The sequence below is a fragment of the Rousettus aegyptiacus genome, unplaced genomic scaffold, assembly GCF_014176215.1.
Source record: "Rousettus aegyptiacus isolate mRouAeg1 unplaced genomic scaffold, mRouAeg1.p scaffold_m13_p_11, whole genome shotgun sequence".
NCBI classification, from domain to species: Eukaryota; Metazoa; Chordata; class Mammalia; order Chiroptera; family Pteropodidae; genus Rousettus; species Rousettus aegyptiacus.
In genome coordinates this window covers 37370083-37392475 of record NW_023416286.1, presented here as the reverse complement: position 1 = coordinate 37392475, position 22393 = coordinate 37370083, and the positions used below count along the sequence as shown (strand labels likewise).

Sequence of the window (22393 nt, the reverse complement as noted above, 5' to 3'; positions counted from 1 at the left end):
GCAAGCTTTCACTTAGTGTAGTACAGTAGAAAGGAAGTGGGTTTTAGAGCCAAAGCTCTTAGGTTTGAATTCTCTACTGCTTATTTGCTGTTTGTGCTTAGGAAATGATTTTATCTGAGCCTCAGATCCTCCAACTGTAAAATGAAATTACTGCCACTTTGCAGGATCATCGTGAGAATTAATTGAGAATATATGTAAAGGGCACAGTGTCTGGTAACATATACGAAGTGGTGGTGTCCCTCCAAAAACATTACTAAAGCCTTAAAGGGCTAGATAATATTCCACAGAAAATCATCTCAATTCAGTCTTTCAAAGTATCATGAATCAGTGTTATCTTTATGGTGGATAGAGATGGGGTGTGGGGGGAGGGAATAGAGGGAAAAGGGGAGGGGGGAGAGAGAGAGAGAGAGAGAGAGCAAGTGACAATATGTAGTGATCCAAGGATGTTTAGTGTTAAAACCTAGTTAGACAAACCAACCAACCATGAAATATATCCAGAAAATGATACTGTCTTTCTGTATAGAAAGAAACTGGTGCTTTCTGTGGCCCATTCCTCTTTGATCTCATTTCAAATGGAGTGCAATGTATGGAGAGTAAGGAATTTCTTAATAGGAAGAAAGAAATATGATTTACTTATAAATATTTAATCAAGCTATGTGACTTCAGGGAAGTTACTTAACATCTGTGGACCTCAGTTTCAGAAACTCTTAGGTTCTTACCAACTCTAAAACGTGGGACTTTAAATGCCTGGGTTGTAGATTACACTTAAAGTTCACTATTGTCTTAGTAAAATTCTGCTCTAATTTTAAATCCTATAATCTTTTGATAAAAAAAAAAAATGCATTCACATTGGTGGCACCTGGAGGCCAGTTACATTTAAGAACAGGTATCAGAGTTAATTAATTTTTTAAAGTGTCATATTTAAAATTAAAATTGAATTTTAGAGTAGACAAGATTTCCACATTTAAGATTAAAAGTATTGAATAAATAAAAACTGTCATTCCAGTAAAATGGGAGGAAGAATGAGTGGACAATTTTGAGAGTTCCAAGCCAGAGCAGCATACCAACTCAGGAAATACAAAGGCTATAGATTTCAGGGAGGACAAGTCAGACTGAGAGAAAACATGAAATTCTCACCAGTAACCAGTGAAATTCAAGCAGAAAAAATTCAACAGGATATGTGTTGCTTTGGAAACTAGCCAAGAAGATTTGCCAAAAGAGCAGTTTCATGAGATGAAAGATGAATGGCAGAACAAATTTGATGAAACAATTATCAACTGTCACTAAGTATTATGATTCTTAAAAAGAAAAATCAAGGCTCAAGAAGCAGATTGCTGCCTTTGAAATTATTAAGAGGTGAAGATGTAAACTAAAATGATTAGAAAAAGAGACATTAAAGGGAATCACCAAATATAAATTAGTGGAAAACACCAAATATCAATGGAAAACAAAAACTCCACAGGTGTCTAACATGTAACACAAAATGCATTGACTTTATGTCAATATATTATAGTATTGCTAATTTTACAACATAGTTTTTAAGTTATTGGTTATCAAGGAGAAGCGGAAACATCACTCAAGGACTTTACTTCCTTTTCAGGGAAAGGGATTAGTGCATTTTTTAATGTACACAGGATAGTTGTATCATCTTACATTTAATTACGACCTTGTTATTGTCTTTATTTGGAAATTAAGTATGGTTTAAGGAGAGGGGTACAGATGTCAAGTTGACAGGAAGTGGGGTTATAATGATTAATTTCATGTGTCGACCTTACTGGATCTCACTTGGTTCCTAGACATTTGATCAAACATTATTCTGGGTATGTCTGGGGGGGTGTTTTCAGATGATTTAACATTTTAATCAGTAGTCTGAGGAAAGCAGATTGTCCTCCCTAACATGGGTGGATCTCATAAATGCAAATGTAGACCTAAACAGAACAAAAAGGTGGAATAAGAGGGAATTTCTCCTGCTTGACTGCCTTGAGCTGGGACTTTTCCTGTCTTGGGACTGGAACTGAAACATCAGTTATTCTTGGTTCTTGAGCCTGCCTACTTTGAAACTGGAATTATATCATTGGCTCTTCTCAGTCTCCAACTTGCCGATTGCACATCTGGAGATTTTTAAGCCTCCATAATCATGAGTCAATTCCTTAGCATTTCTCTCTCTCTCTCTGTCTCTCTGTCTCTCTCTCTCTCATATATATATATATATATATATATATATATATATATATACACACACACATATATACATATATACACACACACATTATAGTATGTTTGCCAACATTCAGAACCAATTAATTCTACCCATCTCTATCAACATTCTCAGAAAGTAGTGATAACAGCAGAAGCAATGCGAAATGTATTTCTAATGACTTATAGCTTGTGTGTGACATGCAGGAATTTGAGAGGACAGGAAATATATCAACCTCATCTTCTATTTGAAGGTCATGACTTTAGAAAGGAAAGGAGGCTAAGAGAAGTGAGCACCTAGCTACGTTGGTGATGTTGAAGAAATGCATTTGCATTTCTGGACCAGTTCTAATGAGGGGGCTATTTTTATGATGACTTTATAATTTAATTTAAAAAGTTTTAGAAGAACTTTGTATGTTCCACAGCTAATGCCCAACTTCCTTATCTAAGGCTTGAGCTCAGATACAGCGAACATATCGCAACAATTTTGGGGATCTGAAAATCAAGATTTTAAAGATTCCTTGCATTCAGAAAATTAATTCTTTATAGTATGGTCTGTTACAGCCCAATTCAGAGGCTATGTAGATGATAGAATTGAGGTACTACGTTTCAGTCTTTTAATTTCACAGTTGCAGGTCTGAATTTGCCTTATAATAAGTGATTATCAGGAAATGGAATGGGGTATCATCTTTACCTATAAATAGTGAAAAATGCGTCAGGCCTTCAGCGTACCAGAATGCCCCCTTCATAAGAACTGAAGATTCCTGGAGGCTTACTTAAGCAAGGCCCACCCTGTTCGATTCAGGGAAGAAAACACAGGCTTCCATTTGAGTCAAAAGGATGCCATTAGCAAGTATATTCCATTCATTTAGTCATTCAATTAAAAGTTTGTCGAGGACATACTATGTGCAATTATAGCATGCACTGTACACACATTTCAAGTCCAGACATTGAACCGGAATACGAAGTCCATTCCTACCCAGCCCCGAATTTCCAAGCTTCGGGTCTCCCCCTGCAGGGCCTCTTGCTCCGCCCATTGCGCAGGCGCACATGTAACTCGCTCCTGGCACAAAAACCTCCGCCTGCGGTGGGCATCTGCCCCTTTGTTCCTGAAGTTTCTCTGGGAGCCCGTGGGCGAAGTTCTGTTTCATTGTGAAGATTTAGATTGAGGAACTAACTGGGCAAAGAAGACAGCTCAAGGTTTGTGGGGAATGGAGAGGATGAGGCGATTTAGAAGCTAGCAAGGTTCTCCATAAATTAAAAAGGGAAAGAATATTAATTATCAGGAAGTTCGGGGATTCTTAACTTAGGCCCAGAGGTGGGCTTTCAAGGGGCCTGGGCCCTCTAACACTGGATGTGAAATATTAGCTTTTCTCAGATGAGCTAGTTCCCATGCTCGCGCCCTCTCTACCTCGGTGCTGAGAGCCGCAGAAATAGCCTGACGCCTCTATTATCAACCGGGGACACTGAGGCACCAGGAGGGGAAAGCACTACAGGTTGGAAATGGCCTTGTAATAAGTGATTATCAGGAAATGGAATGGCCTGACCCCTCGATCCTCGGCTCTCAGTTGCCGAAGTTAGAAGGAGCGTTCTGAATCTTCCGTGTTTCCTGCACGGAGTAGGGCGCGTCGAGCGTTCGACTCGGGTTCGTTCCGGGCCGCGGACGCCTGGGCGCGTTTCCTTGGGGAGCCAAGGCTGCGGCCGCGCCTGCAGGGGGCGAAGACTGGGCGTGGCTTCGTCGGGGCTCCGCCCACTCCGGGCCGCCACTTGGGCGCGCGCGGGACCTGCGACTCAGGAGCGTGGAGGCGAGGAACGCCGCCCGGGTGACGGCAGCTTTCGTGGCACTGAGCCGCCCGGGCCACCCGGGGCGTCCGCGCGCCGCGTCGCCACCGAGCTGAGCCCGCGCTCGGACGATGCCCGCCGGCGCTGGCCGCCCGCTGTCTCGCTGCAGGAGCGGGTGGACGTGGGGACGCTCGGGTAGGCGAGGGCGGCTCGGGAGGGGGGCGTGAAGGGCGTTGGGTCCCCGACGCGGGGTGCCCGACGGCAGACTTGGCGGGCGGGTGAACTTAAGTCCCCGGGATGCGGCCGCCGCGTGTCCGTGGCGCTTTGGCCGTTGTAAGGCTGAGTGGAGGTTTTGCGGGACTGCTTCGCCTTCGTAGTTCTTGACTGCCTTTGAACGTATTGAAACTTTTTGGGTCCCACAGTGGTGTGGGTGCACAAAAAGGCTCCTGACGGTCAGGTAATTTAATATGAGCCACTTCCTAAGCCCATCCACACTTAGATCTTTTAAAGCAGTTTCCACCCTTACCATGCTTTTGGTTGAATTTATTCCATTTAATTGGAATGCTCAGTTTGAAGTACATGGCCACTGTGTGGTTGTGTGGAAAAAACTTTTTAATAATAACGTTACAGAAAGTGGAAAGACTGAGGATTATTGGTAACTCCAAAGCTTTAAAAAAATACCACAGTTCCCCTAAGTTTTAAAAATTGTGAGCTCCGAGTGAAATGTGAAGCAGCCCCACACCATAAATGCATTGTTTGCTTTTTGTGATGAGGAATGAATATGGGGCTATTTCAAAGTACAAAGTCGTGGTGACACAAAATTATAATTTGCTTATTTAAGTTTTTGAATTATCTTTTTGACAGTTACGTGTTAAATGTGTATGTAGAGAGGGAATAGAAGTGATACAAAGCTTAAGAAAAGTGTAATTGAGTTCACACTTAGAAAATTTTTATTTATTAGATATTCTAAAAAGGTTTTAGGCTTCATTCAAAATATATTATTGCTGAATGGGAAGGATGACATTCGAGGCCGAGGGAACTGGAAGAGTAAAATCAATATTTAGGGATATTTCAAGTGCTCTGTCATTACTACCTTCAAAGCTTCTAATTTTAAAAAAATTGTTTTTACCTTATTACCCAGATATTTAAAATTCTGAACCTTCTGTAATCAAAAAGATGTCAGTATTTTTGAGAATGTCTAAGCATCTTGACTACCAATGCACATTTTTCTTTTTAAAAATGAATTGGAGAATTCACATGACTAGGGAAAAATAAGGAATTATCTGTAGAGGTCAGTGTGGACCTTTACGAAGAATATCAAGAAACTTTTATATACATTTTCTGTAATTTCAACGCTAGACCAGTGGCTAGTGATACTTTTAATTTTAGTATATAATTCAGCTGTATTTAATTTATATATTTTTATTTTAATACCTTAAATATTTTTATCAATATATACATATGGAATCATTAAATTGTACACGTGAAATTAATATAATGTTCTATGTTAATTATATCTCAATTAAAAATGTTTTACATAACTAGTAAGTAGAATTATAGTACTTTTATTAAAGAAATAGCATTATAGTATTTTAAGTCAATTGCAAGTGACCTGATGATCATTTTTTTACCTCAGTACACCTACTAGTGTACTTGAACACTTTTAAATTATAAAGTTATGTTTTACCATACTGAAGGATAACATACTGTACCTGGATTGCATGGTTTTTAAATTAGGGAAACCAGTTACTATTTTTAGAATAGTAAGGTGAATTTTAGAAAATTAGCAGTTATGATTTTTGGTACATGTATTACTTTGGTCTGCTTTCTCTGTGTTCTTGTTTCCTCCTGTTTGTTTCAAAATATCTTGATTTTCATGAAGGATGATTTAGATTTGAAGTGCCTGCTTGTGATGGAATCTGACTCTGCTAACCCTGAATGTGTTGCACAGTTGGGATTTGTTTTCACTTAACTTTTTCTAGTCCTATTTTTTTACTTATCTTTATCAAAAAGGAACTTTTTTCCCAGTTCAATTCAACAAATATTTCCAGAACATCAGTATTTTATTAATTGATTCATTTTATTAATTGATGCATTTATAAGTGATATTTTAGGGTGATTTATTTTGACTTTGTAACAATTTTAGTTTTATAAAGTTAGTCAAGTAGTAAGGTTAGATTGACAGAAATTAATTTTTAGAAACAGCTTTATATTACAAGGTAAAGTTGCATAATAAGCTGAGCAAAGTTCAGAAAATTTTAACTCCATATATAGAGTAAATTTGATGACTGCTTTAATGAGCAACTTTGCCTATTAAGATAGTCCCTGAAGTTTTGTAGGAACTCTATATCCTTGGAATGTATAATCCACATAATGCAAAGCCCTTGTAATTACTATTCTTTGAAATTAATGATAGCTGCTCCTGAGGGTCTATCTTTAATTACAACAGCTGAGACTTTGGCAAAGATGCAACTACTGCTTTCACCAGTGTGGCTATGAATATATGTGGACAATTAAATCCTAATCAGAACCTAATTTTCATTTTGGATAGCTTTGCTGCTGTTTAGTGGACCCTAGATATATAAGAAATATTTTGATTTTTAGGTTTCTCAGAGAAGTTTAACCCACTGTAACTCAACTTGAGGATTTTGAGGACAGTAGTGCAATAGAGAAAATCACTGATTTGAGTAGCTAGCTAGTCAGGATACAAATCTAAAACCTGCACAAGTGCATGTACAAAGGGTGTAAAACACTTTCCTTTTGCCAATGAAGATAAAACTTCATTTTTTTCTCACTTTAATAAAAAGTATAAGAGCATTGGTATATTTACAGGTTGAACAGCAAGACTGTAAAGTAAGAGAGCATTTGAGAGAGAGAGATAGGTAGATGGAGGGGGGTGGAGAATGAATAAGTAACATTTTTTTATATTAAATCAACAGGAACCGTTGTAATGTTGTCTAGAGGATCTTAACTTGGGATACATAGACTTCAATGATTACTTGAAGCCCCTAATCATTTACAAAAAAAAAAATGTGGATTTTGTTGACCTCATCTGTAAATGATGTGAGACACCCCTCCCCCAGAAATAAATTTAGCAATAATAAACTTGAGAAAGGTGGTTTTTAGGGAACACATTTTCAGTTTTATAAACTGCAAGCTAGATAGTAGGAGAGCTAAAACTCAAACCTGGGTTTTCGACTGCCAAACCTTTGCTTTTTCCCCTAGTCCATGTCTACTACACCTTGTTAGTGACCTCTCTCTTGATAGATGTGTTCTCTCCTCTGCTTTACAAGTAAAACCTTGTTCATTGAGACATTTCAAGCTCATGTAAGCATTTTAGTATAGCATCTTAGAAGAAACTATGACCAAAAAACAAATTACCTGTAAAGATATATACGGACAAATATTTTTAATATAAACGGATTAAAACATTGCTACAAATTTTGTGCAATTAATATAGTAGAACAAATCAAAAGGGACAAAACTTTTATAAAATCAACAATTTCTTTGTTAGTAGAATTACATATTATAGTGGTAGTTAGGGAAGTCTGTAAGCCCTTCGAGCTTGGCATGATAGTCTTACCTAAGGTTTATACATCTGTTACATTCTCTGTGGTGTGTTTTGTGTGAGAACATAATTAGCCAAGGAAGAGGAAACAAATTCAGCAAACAGCAAAAGAACAAATTTTAAAGAAAAGTTTCACAAATTCATCTTTATTTCTCTCTAGAAAACCCAGTTTTGTGTGTGTTTGCAAATGTCTGTCAAGCCCATTTCAATAAATTAAACCTAGTATTTTAGTTTTTCCAAACTATGCCTGCCCATCTGAGGTATTGTGCGCATACGAATACAAGCACTATTATATATGTTCTCTTTGAAGGCTAAAAAGAGTCTAGGCTTCACAGGTCAATAACTAGTGTAACTATTTGAAAAAGAATGGAGGAATATTAAATGATTAACATTAAGCTGAAAGGTTTGAAATATTACACCTCCTTATGTTATTAAACATGCACTAATAATCGCAAACACTTATGTAGCACTTTAGTATCAGTCATTGCTCTATAGATAGTGTCTATTCAGTTAATTAGTATAGCATGAGCATGTCATTTAACTAAATTAATTTACTAATTAGATATTTATTGATTTTTATATTTTTATGTATTGAGAAAGCAAGGCACAGAGAGATAAGGCAACTTGTTCAAACAGTAAGGGGCAAAACAGGATTTGGAATCAGTGATCTGACTTTATCAAACTGTCACTAAAAAGACTTCTCTCTGATCTATGGCATGCATGAGTCAAATAATTTTCTTTTAAAAACAATCTGAACTAAAGGAAAATTATTTACTACAAATTTGTTTTCTGAAAAAAAATCTAATAAATTATTCTGTTTTGGTCACCTTATATTTAATGTGACTGTCCAAAAGTAGGACTAAAATTTTTAGTCTAGTAGGAGCATAGTATCATAAAAACAGGGAAAATGATTAAAGTTTATTTCTCTGCATAAGGTGATAGGACCAGTATTCTGGTTACTTTTCTCCTTGGGACCCACTAATATTCAAGTTTTGCCTACAGGTTTCTTTGAAGTCCTTTAGGTCTCCAGTTTATCTAATGGGTGTAATCCCCACCAGGTTTATTTCAGTATTTTAGACATCACATGATTAAACTGCTTCTATAGAATTTTTGAGAACTGATTTTTATTAAAGTCAGGTAAAATGTGATGTTAGAAGTAGACAAATTAAAATCCATCCTTGATGGGAGAATTAGTAAGGAAGCACATTATTAGTTTGTTGTTGATATAAAAGAAGATTGAATAATTGCCAATTACTGCCTTCTCAAATTTTAATTTAAGTATGGAAAAAACTTCAATTTTTAAATGAATATTTTGCCTTTTCATGAGAAGGATGTATAATTAGATAAATTTATTTAAGAATTGTAATTGTGTATTAGTGTTTTCTGAGATGACTCCATTACAAATACACATTATCCAATATTAAAGTTATCTTTAAACATGTTTTTTTACCTTATCTTTCTGGGTCAGCCATGCCTTCCTTATTTTTAGATTTAGCTGATCACAATAATTGAATAATGATTTGTGGCTATATTTTCCACACTGAGATGTGTAGAAAATGAAACTGCTGTTGAATTCTTTGGACCAGCAGAAAAAGATAGCTTAATATTTTTAAATGAGAGGAACATCTTGAATAACAAGAATGATTCAGATCACAGTTCATTGAGATTAGAGGAAAATCTGAGGAATTCTGTTGGTTTTTAACAAGAAAAGAATCCAGCGCAGGAGGAAAAGTTGATTCAGTGTTGGTTCAGTCTTTGTTAGAAACTTATCAAGCAATGTGTCTTGTATTACCTGTATAGTTATTTTTTTCTACATTAATAGAAAATGAATTGTGTGGATTTTTAAATGTGATCAATTTTAGACATGATTTTGTTCTTGGGGAAGGTAACAGATTTTCCACAAGGATTAAATAAAGAGCTCTTCTTTTTCTTCCAAGAGTTTTGTTTTTAATTCCCTTGAAAATTATGCTATTATCTTCAATCAACTGATTATTCCTTTGCATTTCCCAAATGCTTTTTAAAAGTCTCATTGTCATAATAGATTAGCTACTAATTTTATCCCTGTGCTTTTACAACAATTCCCTAACTCCTTTTGTGTATAATTTCCATCGGCTGAGCAGAGAAGGCACTCACTTTTGGGATTATATTGATTGATTGACTTATTCCTCATCTTTCACAGCCTTGTAGTACAGTTAACTTCCATATTTTACACCTTTCTAGTAACATATCTAATTTCCAGGATGTTTACTAGGCACACACCTCTTTATTTATACCTGCATAGGGAAGACAAGATGTGGCTTTAAGCTGGCAAAGTGTTGACTTTCTTGCTGTTTTCATTTGCTTTTCTCTGTATTTACAATGCAGTAACTTAGAGGAATGCATTTTTTATACTTAATACTTAGGCTCACTAGTAGTAACAATTACCCTCTTATTGTGTTCATCTATAATTATTATAAAACAAGGTTGATATGTAGAGAAGGACAGGAAATCCAGTATAGTTTCCATGTTATGAAATAGGTTGCAAGTTATCCTTCACTACTTTACTCCATAGTAGAGTGGTTCTATTTCAGTCAAACCAGTGAGAACTTGGGCATTTAAGGCCGAAGAAAGGATTAGGACTGGAAGATTGAGTTAGTGAAGAGTTGAGCTGTTTTCTCACCTTTCTCTGTAGCCAGGATGACCTTGGCCTCTTTGTGGAACCTGATCTATTTTTACCAAGGCTCCTAGATTCCAAAGGGAGAGAAACCAGGGAATTCCTAACCTTTGGGGGGCCCTTAACTTTAATTATTCTCCTGATGAAAAGCAGCTGGGCTGGGACTACTCTCACATAGCTCAGACTCTTGGGATAGTCTTTAAAGCAGGTAAATTACTTTTAACTTTATTCTCATTTGACTGTGTATAATTAGATATACAGGATCTTCCTTGGGTCTGGAGGGAGAGCCTGCCCCAAATTTTTAGAGGAATCCATCCAAACAGTACAGGACAGTAAAGCAAAATTAGGACTTCTGAGTCACCACAAATTCATGGAAATCTTTGAGTACCAGTTTTTGCATCCAGTTTTGGAAACCTCTCATATTGGTTGTTGGTTGATCCAACATAGACAACTGAACCTGGGTTATTGTGATAAAATAGTTAAACCTCATAGTTTAAAAAATAATTCCTTGTTTGCCCATTTTCTTTGTCTTTAGGGCAACAAACTAAATGTCAGCAATAAATATAAATGAATAAGACTTAAGATATGCACTGGTAATCCTTAGACATTTCCTTTCTGGAGTGCCCAAATTTTATTGGTCACCATTATCTAGATTGGCGGTTCTCAAGTTGTGGTCCCCAGACCATCAGCATCACCTGGGAATTTATTAGAAATAAAAACTCTTTGGCCTCAACTTTTTCCAGAGGTGTCTGTTAAGATCTTTTTCAATACAAGACTTTTTTCTTTAGATTTCTTTAAAAACTGATTCAAAACTCACCTACCTACTGAATTGGACATACTGAATTGGAAACTCTGGAGGTGCGACCATAAGCTGTTCTAATAAATTCTCCAGGTGATTCTGATGTATGTTACAGTTTGAGAAACAGTAACCCTAGGTCATCAGGGATGAACCATGGTGTTTTACTTTGCTAGTCCATTGCTTTAATGTAAATACCTTATTATTGATATGGGTATTACTGCCTATGTGAACACCAGGAATAGGCATCCTGTGTTATTAGTATTACATTAAATGGTACCCAAGGTAAAATTATTGGTGCCTTGCACATTGCTTTTCTTCTTCCTTGTCTTCTTGCTGAGTGCCTGGAACAAGGTAGCTGCTTGGTAAATATTTAAGTGAATTCAGTGCCTGCCCCCATTTGCTCCTCAAAAAACAAAACCACATTCTTTTATTTCTTTTGGATTCTTTCTCTGCAGGAGTTGTTAAACCTGAAAGTGAAGTTCCCAGTTAAGAATATTTCTCCTACCAGTGACACTGGTTGAAAGATTGCTGATACTAAAAATAAAAAAGAAGAAAGGGAAAAAAGAAATGGTTTTTATGTAACTGGATGATTTCCTCAGAATTACTGCCTGTAGATCTCAAACTTAGCTTACATCAGAATCACCAGAATAGCTTGTCAGGTTACAGATTGCTGGGCCCAACTCCTAGAGTTTCCTATTCATTAGGCCTACAGTGGGACCACAGGATTTGCATTACTGACACGTTTCCAGGTATACTGATACTGCTGGTCTCGGGACCACAATTTAAGAACAGCTGCCCTTAGTTCACTAACACCAGAAATATAGGTAATTTCATGAATGTGAATGTTAGTTCCTGGTGCTTGCATAGCCAATGTTCTATAATTGGAAAGTTTAGTGTATGCCTAGATAGCAAACATACTGAATAATATTTTTTTCCAGAGGTGTCTGTTAAGATCTTTTTCAATACAAGACGTTTCTTTAGACTCTTTAAAAATTGATTCGAAACTCACCTACCTAAACAACTGAATTTAATTGAGTGGAATAGATTCTTTACCCAAATCTCGCCGCACTGATTACTTCATTTCTCTGTTTTTCCGCTGCTTTTAACCTCAGATTTGTCCAGAGTTTAGCTAAGCTACTCCATTGTATTGCTGCCTCAGCATTTATTCTCTTTAGCCAAGCAGCCTGCAGTGACCTTAAACAGACACTAGTCCTCTCATGTAAGTGCATGCCCTTGGTAGTAGCCCTCGGAGTCACAAGCAAATGGAAAATTCTGGTACGACTTCCCCAACAGCCCTTGTGATCAAATCTCCTCTGCCTTCCATTGCCTTCCCTTTATTCTCTCCTTGGATAAGTAAGACCCCACGGGGCTTACCAAACCCCTGCTCTTTTGGTTTGAATTGACCAGTCTGGCCTTAGCCCAGGAACCCCAAAGCACTCCACCTATAGACGCTAATACGGGCTTGTACCCCAGGTCCCACCTTTCTCTGCATTCTGCCTTAAATCTCCTCATATGGCCTCTTGAGGCATGTTAAGGACCTGTGAGTAATAAACTTCTCTTTTTCAATTTCTCTTGTGGTCTGTTGTTGAACTTTTGTTGTGCCGCGATCAAATCTAAGACCCACGGAGCCAATTGAGATTATTTATGAGCCTTTATTAGCCGGCCAGCGACTGATTCCCTCCACCACGCAGGGTCGTAGAATCAGCCCCGAGCTTCCAGGGGAGGCAGCTTATATAGCTTAAAACTGTGTCTTGGTGGGCTTTGATTATGCAAGCAAGCAGATTACAGAAGCAGATGTTAGCGGTTAGCACCTAATACAAAGAAATATGGTTTCTGGTGGACAGCTTTGTTATCTATACTCTGGCTGCGACATTGTTTTATTTTTCTTCTCGGGAGCCTTGGGAGCTATTTTCTCCTAGGCAGCTGGTGCCTAGAGATATCACTCTCTGTCGTGTCCTTGGGACTAACTTACTGACGAATTGATACCAATAACCCATAACAACATATTTTCCAAAGTGGTCATGGCCGGAATAAAGAGGGGAGATGTGAACAAGGAAAATGGTATTGAAATGCACTTTTACACTTTTACATTTTGCCTCACCATCTGGTACCCTGTACTCCACTTATAAGTGTTAATTTGACAAATTCATAACAAGCTTACTTAATTTTCCAGTATAATTTTATACCCAACATATGTTGTCTGTGTATCTTCTAAGTTGATACTTGCTTCTTTATTTTCTATTCTTAAATACAAGTTTCCTAAAGAATGAGAAAGTTGACATCTATTGTGGATTTTTTTTCTCCCAACGACTCCTTGTCATTTGAATTCTTACATATTCTTCGCATCTCCTGAAACAAGTTAAAATGAGGTAAAACTGAGGCTTTTTTCTCCTGAACCCTTTTATTACCCCTTTTAGCTTGCTAAATGGATGGTTTAAAGAAGAAAATCTGAAACATATCAGTGAATAAGAATTCTTATATTAAATTATAACAGTTGAATGTTTTCAACCATAGCCACACAAATACATACATCCCTCTGCAGATTAAATTCACAGTTGCTATACCAGACAGGTTCTGAACATAATTCTCAAGAAAAAAAGTCTTGAAGACAGTTTTAGTTTTTCTTTTAATGGAATATCACCCACAAATTTATGGAAAGACTTATCAAATTAGTACCTTTTTTGTTAAAATCGATGGTTGGTGTTACTCTGTAATTTCAGTGTTCCCATAACCATATTGTTTTTCCTATTCCAAGGGAAATATTCCACTGTTTTCCCATTCCAGAAAGTCTGGAACAGCCTTGTGGAAGTGTCTTTATATTAACATCCTTCCTTGAGTAATTTTTGTGATCAAATTAAGACAGTTGGTCACTTTTATGTTATTATATGTATGTTTGTTATACACACCAGTTGTGATAAATTTGCTTCAGATTCTTATTAATGTACTGACTTAACAAATATCTTTTAACTCACTATAATTGTAATAGACGTGCAATTGCCACTAATCAATTTCTAAATGTACATATTACCCATATAATTATTACTAAATATTTCATACTATTAGCGATGTTGCTATGTGAATGCCAGCTCACATCATGGGAATTTGTAAGGGGTATAGACCATCACTATCACCTTGCTCAGAATTTCTAGTTTCGAAATTATTTTGCACTTCACTTTTAGGTACCAGTCTCTTATCTTTATTACCCTGAGATTTAGTAGGTCTGATTACTATGCTTGTTTCTTTATAGTCTCTCCTTTTATTCTTTGTGTCTCTTGGGTAATGACACTTCATTAAACCACCTCAGTGATACATAGGCAAATAATAAATCATTAAGGGATAAAATGTTCCTTGGTGTATATCTGAGTTTTAAAATGTGTAGCAATGCTATTCCATTGTCAAAAATGTATTTACAGTGCTTATTTTAAATATCTTTTCTGAAAATTTCCTTGAATGCTTAACTTGGAGAAAAGAAAAAATCTAGAATTAGAGGCAGTCCCAAATTTTTCCAGATATTTCCTAATAAAAAATACTTTCTCTTAAAGGATGTTTAGCATTTTAATGTGTGGATTATTACTATATAGATATTACCATGTAATCAGTAGTAGTATCCTGAAATTAAGGCTTAAGTGATATTTTAGAATTATACTGAAATCAAGACATGAACATGAAGCTAGTTATAACAGGTCATTAAGATTTGGACAATTATAGTTTATTATTGTTTCCATTGTGCATATAATCAGAATTAAGATCTAAATGCCTCTAGAATTCAGATACCAAGGCCGGACTTGAAAAATAACCTAGCAGAAACTTGAGACAAGTTTCTTAAATTTTGTGCATCTCGATGTTTTCTCATCTGTAAAATGGGAAGAATACTACCAATCAGTGAAGATAAATGAGATACTGTATATAAAGTACCTGCACGGTATATAACATGTATTATATCTGTTTACAGTGCCTGTTAATTAAAATTTGGTATAAAACTAGCAAAATTTCATAGTTTTTTCTTTTGCAATATATAAAAATCCAAGAGCAATTCATCTGTGTCACAATGTCATTTTCTCCACTAGATGGCTGCTTAAGAGTTGTGAGCTAATTCTGAAAAGCAGATGAGAATGTACTGAAGGGAAGAGAAAGAGAGGGACTTAATGAAAAAAGAGAAATGAGAGAGGAGAAAAGAATGCAAGGATATGAGAGAGAAGGCACTAAGATACGTAGAAAACAGACCCCTCCCACCCACCCCTGAAATAAAACAGGAGTAAAAAGTACTTTTTTCTTTTTCTTTTTTTGTAGATATTCCTTTGTCATTTTTCATGCATGGACTGAGTTCTGATCATAATCATATGATGGTAAATTTCATTGAAGAGTGGTAAGTATTTGAAGTAATGGCTTTGCTGATGCTATTACTTATATTACTGTATTACTTTTTTAAACTCACTTTGGGTAAATGCTTCTACTTTATAATTGATTTATAAATAATTCGGCATTAAAAAATTATGTAAAATATATTTTTTCAAAGATTGGTATACTTTTAAAGTATGTACATATTTATGTTTACAGTAAATATTTATTGGGTACTTATTTTATAAAGAGCTGTGGTTGATGCAGGAGCTATGAAAATGGGTAAATCATAGTCCAGTGGAGAAGATTTGCCCATACAAAATTGACCTTCATTTCACATAAGTATTGAATCTTTGAATATCTAATTTGAAAAGTTAGGCCGACATGCAAATATTTCTTAGAAGATTGGTGTATTCAAGATTTAAAAATGCTTTTTCAATACTTAAGCAGGATAAGAAAGTTATTTTGTAGCCAAGTTTTTACATGTTTAATCAAAAGTAGTATTGCCATATTTGAACACCCGTACATTAATTATATGGATCTTAAATTATATTTGGTATATTCTAAAAACAAAACATCTCAGAGAATGGAAATTGGTCCACTGTTGACATTTAAAAAACAAAAGTTGCGTAGTCATAGACAGAAGTACTCTAGGCAAATAAGTTTTCCAAGTAGTTTGACAATTAGGAGCGGGATCTGGGCTGTTTAACTTACAAAGCTATCAGACTCTTAAGATATCAGCTTCCATACAGTGTACAGTTCCTTGCTTATACCTGTATGTGGAACCACAGAAAAGTTTTTAAAAAATAGATCCTGAAAGTACTAGAGAGAGGGCTAGGTATAGGAGACAAAATATTTTATACTTTGCAATACAGTTTTCAGCCTTACTGAAACACTGATGAAGAGTGATGCAGAGAAGCAGACATTTAGTGAATGACAGAATCAGAACAAGAAGCCCATGTCTGCTAATTTATTATATAACATCCTTTCTCTACTATTATAAGTATTTAAAAACTTCTTCCAGCCAATTTTATAATGACAATTTGGAAGGAAAATGAGAAGTTGTATTGTTAAATGACAAGAATATGAGAACTCTAGCCAGGTTGCCTTCAGCTGCTTATAACCAGGCCTGAGAATTTAGATTTTTTCCCCTGTCCAATGAACTCAAAAAGAATCTGGTGGCTTTGGCTAGAAATAAATGATAAAGATTTATTTAAGAGTTTTAGGGTTTACAAACCAGAAACACAACTAGGCACTACATAGTATTCCAAAGAAGGAAGAAAAGCTAAGAGTTCTTACAATCAAAAGTACATTCTTGACTGGAGTGATCGTGTGGTATGATGAGGGAGAAGATTGACTTGGCAGTGGTGAGTCAGAAAGGTACCTCCTAGTATATATTGGTTAATTGGTTTGTTTTCCTAATGTCTAGTACCCAAAGAAATGGGTGTTCTAAGGAATATGATGAGGGTATTGCGGTCTGAGAGAGAGGGAGAAATTAGAAAAGGTGCCTTTCAAAAAACCTGCTTCTTGTATTATGAGCTGGACTTATTCTCATCATAAGGAAAATAATAGTTTTTATTGTTTCTTTTTGTATATATATGAGATAATGTAACTAAACTTATTGTAATCATTTCACAATTTATGTAAGTCAAGTTATTATGCTATATACCTTAAACTTACTCAGTGCTATATGTTAAGTATTTCTCAATAAAACAAAAGGGGGGGCGGTGGAAGTACATTCTTGAGAAGAATCAGTCCTGTATTCTTAACCTCTGGGTTGGTCTGAGATGTTAATCCCTTAGGTCAGTGGTGCCCAACCTTTTCGGCACCAGGACTGGTACTCCTGAGAGAATCTAATGCTTGATGATCTGAAGTGGAGCTAAGGTGGTGATGCTAGTGCTGGGGAGCAGCTACAAATACAGATGAAGCTTTGCTCGCTCGCCCACCACTCACATTCTGCTTTACGGCCTGGCTCCTAACAGACTATGGACTGGTACTGATCCACAGCCTGAGGACCCCTGCTGTAGATTACTGGTGGTCTGGATAATGGATATCAGGTCATCTGGATATGTGAACAGGACTGGAAAGTTCAAAAGTTTAAATTCCCAGGCTAGTTAAGAATAGAATCATCTCTCCAAGCCTCAACCTATTTGATTTTAGTAATTTAACAGCTTGACTATAGTGACTCTATTTTATTTCTTCACTCTGTTCCTCATTGCTTTCTAACGTGAACGTGTCAGTTTATATAATTGCCAGAAGGAAATGAGAGTTCTTGTTGCTCTGCACCTTTACAGTATTTGATATTGTCAAATTTTAATAATTTGCTGATCTAAGAGGTATGGAAAAAATACCTCATTGTGGTATTTTTAGTTTTTGTTCTCTAATTGGACATCTTTTCATACACTTTTTGGCTATATGTGCTTTTTCTTCTCTTTAGCATTTTTTTTAGGTGTTTTGTCCATCGTTCTTATTGGGATGTGGATGTTTGGTCCAGTTTCATTTTTCAATATTTAAATGGTTGATCCGTTTCAGATCTGTTTTGGTATAAGAAGTAAAACAGAGCTACAGCTTTGTGTTTTTGTTTTTCAGTTGGCTAGGCACTTGTTTCAATACCATAGATTTACCGCTAATTTAAAATACCAAAATTAGCATCTTCAAAATACTGATTTTTTTTCCTCTTTTTCCTGACTCTGGTGTTCCATTGTTTATTTTTGTGTCAGTGTCACAGTTTTAAGTTATGAATTATTCATTATCCCCATTTTTTTTATTACTAGAACTTTAATTGAGTGGTAGTATAACCAACTAATTATAGTTGCTGTAGCTATTAAGTAAATTTTTCTCCTGTTACTCTCTCAGAATTTCCTTGATCATTGTTTCTTCTTCCATATGACTTTTACTATAATTTTTGTCAACTTGGAGATTGAATCAGTTTTGAAGGCTTAATGTAGGAAGATTCTGCGTATTCACAGTAATAAGCACTCCTCAAAAATAGAGTATGCATATTCCCACTTTAAGCAAATCTTCTGTGACCCTCAGAGATTTTTAGATATCTTCATACCTGCCCAATTAATTTCTTAAGTTTATTCTTAGGTATCTTATATTTTTAGTTGCTATAGTGAATGGAGTCTTCATTTTTAAGAGATTATACATTCACAAAGACAAAGGCTAGAAAGGTAAGATATAAACTGATAAATCGCTCTTTTCCTCATTCCTAAACCACCTAGTGTTCATTTCTCCATAGCAACTAACGTTATTGATTTCTTTTAGAGATAATTTATATCAATTTAATTAAACACTCATATTTTTATTATTTAAACATAAAAAATTCAAGCACATATGAAAATATAATGCTATAATGAACCCCTATCAAGCTTCAGCAGTTATAAATCAGATAATTTTTAAGCAAACCTAGATACCACATTAGCTCCCCCTGCTTTTTTAGTCTGTGTGTGTGTGTGTGTGTGTGTGTGTGTATAAAATCAAGTTTATTGAGCATGCAGCCTGCACTTCTTTTTCTAGGGAGAAGAGATGAAAGATATGAATCACGGGTTAAGAAATGTGAAACCTAAAGGTAGAAGTCTGAACATACATAACTATAAAAGTTTTATTCTAAGGAAATAGAACAATATTCAAAGATAAAGTTACTGAGAATTTCACATAACTGTCAAAGATACCAAACCTTAGATATAAGAAGTCCATCTAATACTTAGACTAGAAAATCATGATGAAAATGCAGAACACTAGAGATAAAGAAGATTTTAAAAGCTGCCAGAGAAAAAGGTTGCCCATAAATGAGTGAAAATTAAATTAGGGGCAATTTCTTAACAGAAGCAGTAAAATATTCCCTTTAAAAGAAGGGAAAAGACCAAGATGCCTGTTGTTAACACTTACATGGTCAGATCTCCATATCCACAGGTCGAACCAACCATGAATCAAAAATATGTTCTATTGTTGCTGTTAGGTACTCCATAGTTAGGCCTAGGATGGTCCTGGTCCGTTCTGAACATGTACAGCCTTTTTTTTTTTTGTCATTACTCCCTAGAGAATACAGTTTAACAACTATTTACATAACATTTACATTGTATTAGGTATTGTGAATAACCTAGAGATTAAAGTATATGGGAGGATATGTTTAGGTTATATACAAATACTATGCCATTTTATGTAAGGGACTTGTGCATCTACAAATTTTAGTGTATGCAGGGGTCCTGGAAGCAAACCCATGTGTATACAGGACGACAACTGTATTTCACAGATTTGACATATACTAGAAACCCTAGCCAGCACAATACAGCAAGCAAATGGTATAAAAAATGGAAAGGAAGAAACTAAATTATACGTCACTATTATCTATCTGACTTTGAATTTCAGTTTCAGCATTTCCTAGCTTTGTACACTTGGGCACATTATTTAATTTCCCTGCACATTTTTTTCTAATTTAAAATAAGGGCATCTTATAGGTATATTATAAGGATTAAATGGATCAGTATATATCTAATGCACTTAGATAAGTGTCTGGTGCCTAGTAAGTGTCGTAGATAAACGTTAGCCATTATTTTTATCATTATCATCATAGCATTTAAAACAGCAGTGAATGAAATGTAACTTTTAAAGATACCATGCATAATAATTTAAAAATTATTAAGTACCTTAGGATAAATTTTTTTTAAGTATAAAAACCTCATAGAAAAAAATTAAAAACTTTACGAAAAGATATTGACATGAATAAGTAGAGCGGTATATACCATGTTCACAGATAGACTAATGTAACAATGTCATTTTTCCCAAAATTGGTCAATAGAGTCAGTGAAATTCCAATTAAAAGCTAAATAAGATTTCTTATTAGACAAACGTATTTTCAAATGTGTATGTGAGAACAAAGATGCTTCAGAACAAGATTTGATTTTTCTTTTGGTTATGCTAAACACATATCAAGACCTATTATGGTATGGTGCTTGCAGGGATGCAGTAAAACAACCAGTAAAATAGAGCAGAGAGCCTAGAATTCATGCATATGTAGGAAGTTGATTTATATCAGAGATGGTATGATATTATAGGAAAATAGGGAAAGGGAAGATTATTAAAATAAATGCTAGCAAATTTTGAAAAAATTGAGCCCTCATTACTTACCTTAGACAAAAATGAATTTCAGGTAGATTAAAGACTCAAAGGTAAAAGGCAAAACTATAAACTTTTAGAAGAGAATACAGAGGATTATTTTTATGACCGTTAGGGAAATTATTTCTTAAAGTTGATCAAAAGCAAAAGAGAAAGCACAGAATGTAAAGGAAAAATTCATAATTTTTACTACATTAAAATTAAATATTTTGTTTCAAAAAGCTGAAATGACAAGTTTAAAAAGTGGAGGGATTATATACAATATGAATAATTTGTGAACAGTTAGTATCTCAAAAATATTTGTTGCAAATACACAGAATAAACAGCCTCATAGAAAAATGGGTATAACACTTGAACAAGCATTTCACAAATGTGAAAACACAAATCGTCAATAAATATACTCATATAGTAGATTATCAGTCTCATTAAAAATTAGAGAAAGGCAAACTAACTGCAATGAGATATCATTTGCACCTATCAGATTAGAAAAAATTAAGGTCTGCCAATATCAAGTGTTAGTCAGGATATGGAGCAGCTGGAACTCTCATACACTGTCGATGATAGTATAAAAATTCAATATAATAAAAGATTGAGAAATTAGACTACACAAAAGTTAAAGATTTTTTGTGGGAGAAAAATTCCATAAACATATTAAATGACAAATATTGCAACATTTACAACAGATAAAAACTAATTTCTATATAGAGTCCTTACAAATCATTTTAGACTAAGATAGCACAGCCTGAGAAGTAGCTGAAAAATCAGGATTGTGAAGTCACAAAAGTCAGGAGAAGAGTGTATTATGTTTCAAGAGCTGATTGGTCAAGAGTGTCAAATGTATAGAGGGCCAAGTGAGTTATGAGCCAGAAATGTACTAATGTGAATGAGAAACTGAAGTGGACATTGGTGACTGAAGATTGCTGTTTAAGTAGAGTAATGGAGGTGGCAATCCTAGATTGTTGGACAGGATAAAGAGAAGCAACGTGGGTAGGGATGGAATTCAGAATATAGTGGAGAGATCATTGAGACAATGGGAGTGTAGGAGAAAGAACTATGAAATGGAAATCACAAGACCTAGTTTTTGTTGTTTCAATTCTTTGATATTTAGTTCCTTCATTTATAACAGGAGTTGGCAAACTTTTTCTGTAAAAGGCTAGATAATAAATACTTTGTTCTTTATGGGCCATAGTGTTTCTGTCACCTATGCCCTTCTAATAGGAAAACAGCCATAGAAAAGTGAATGGGTGTGGCTGTGTTCCATTAAACTATAGACCTTTGAATTTCTTGGAATTTAACATGAAATAATATTCTTGATTTTTTTTTCAGTCATTATCGTGGGCCCTACAAAAAAAAAAAAACTAGTGGTAGGCTAGATTTGGCCTACAGGCTATACTTTGCCAACTCCTGATCTATCAAATGAAAATATGGACTAATATATATTTTTCTCTACATTGTATAGTCTTGACTGGGGGATTCTTAAGCTCACTAAGTGTATGTTTAGTTTATCAAATGTATGATCTGATTTAACCTGTTTATCAGAAGTATTTTTTAGTCTCAACTATTTAGAACTCTGCAGAACTTAGAATTTATGTATTTGTGACTAAATTTCTAAGAATATTATTTGTTCATCATTTATTCAGGTACTCTTTCCTGAGATTACTAAAAGTGAGATGATTTATGTTATATCTGTTTACTATCATTACAGTAATCTTTTCAGTATTTTAAAATACTCATTTGAAGTACATTTTGTGGTAGAAAATAAGTGGAAAATCAATATTATTTGTCACAAATAAAAGTAATAGTAAAAACAAGTTAGAACAGTATTATTTTCCAGAAAATCCTGAAAAGGAGGCATTGTTTTTTGTTGTTGTTGTTGTTGTTAAAAAGAGAGACTAGCAAATTTTTAGAGATGTTAAAGGTAAATTATCAGTAAACTGAT

The 22393-nt window shown here is 35.1% G+C and overlaps 1 protein-coding gene across 2 annotated transcripts in view; it reads left to right on the top strand.

Moving 5' to 3' along the window:
• The first annotated feature begins 3284 nt into the window (after positions 1-3284).
• TEX15 (testis expressed 15, meiosis and synapsis associated) overlaps positions 3285-22393 on the top strand; it is a 64400-nt gene continuing 45291 nt past the window's right edge. Inside the window, exons 1-2 of one of the 2 annotated variants that reach the window (XM_016136150.2) lie at positions 3285-3396; positions 15289-15364. The gene's annotated coding sequence lies outside the window, so the exon portion shown is untranslated. Of the gene's footprint in view, positions 3397-4077; positions 4174-15288; positions 15365-22393 lie in introns of those variants that run through there. The other variant, XM_016136151.2, reaches the window with a different exon arrangement.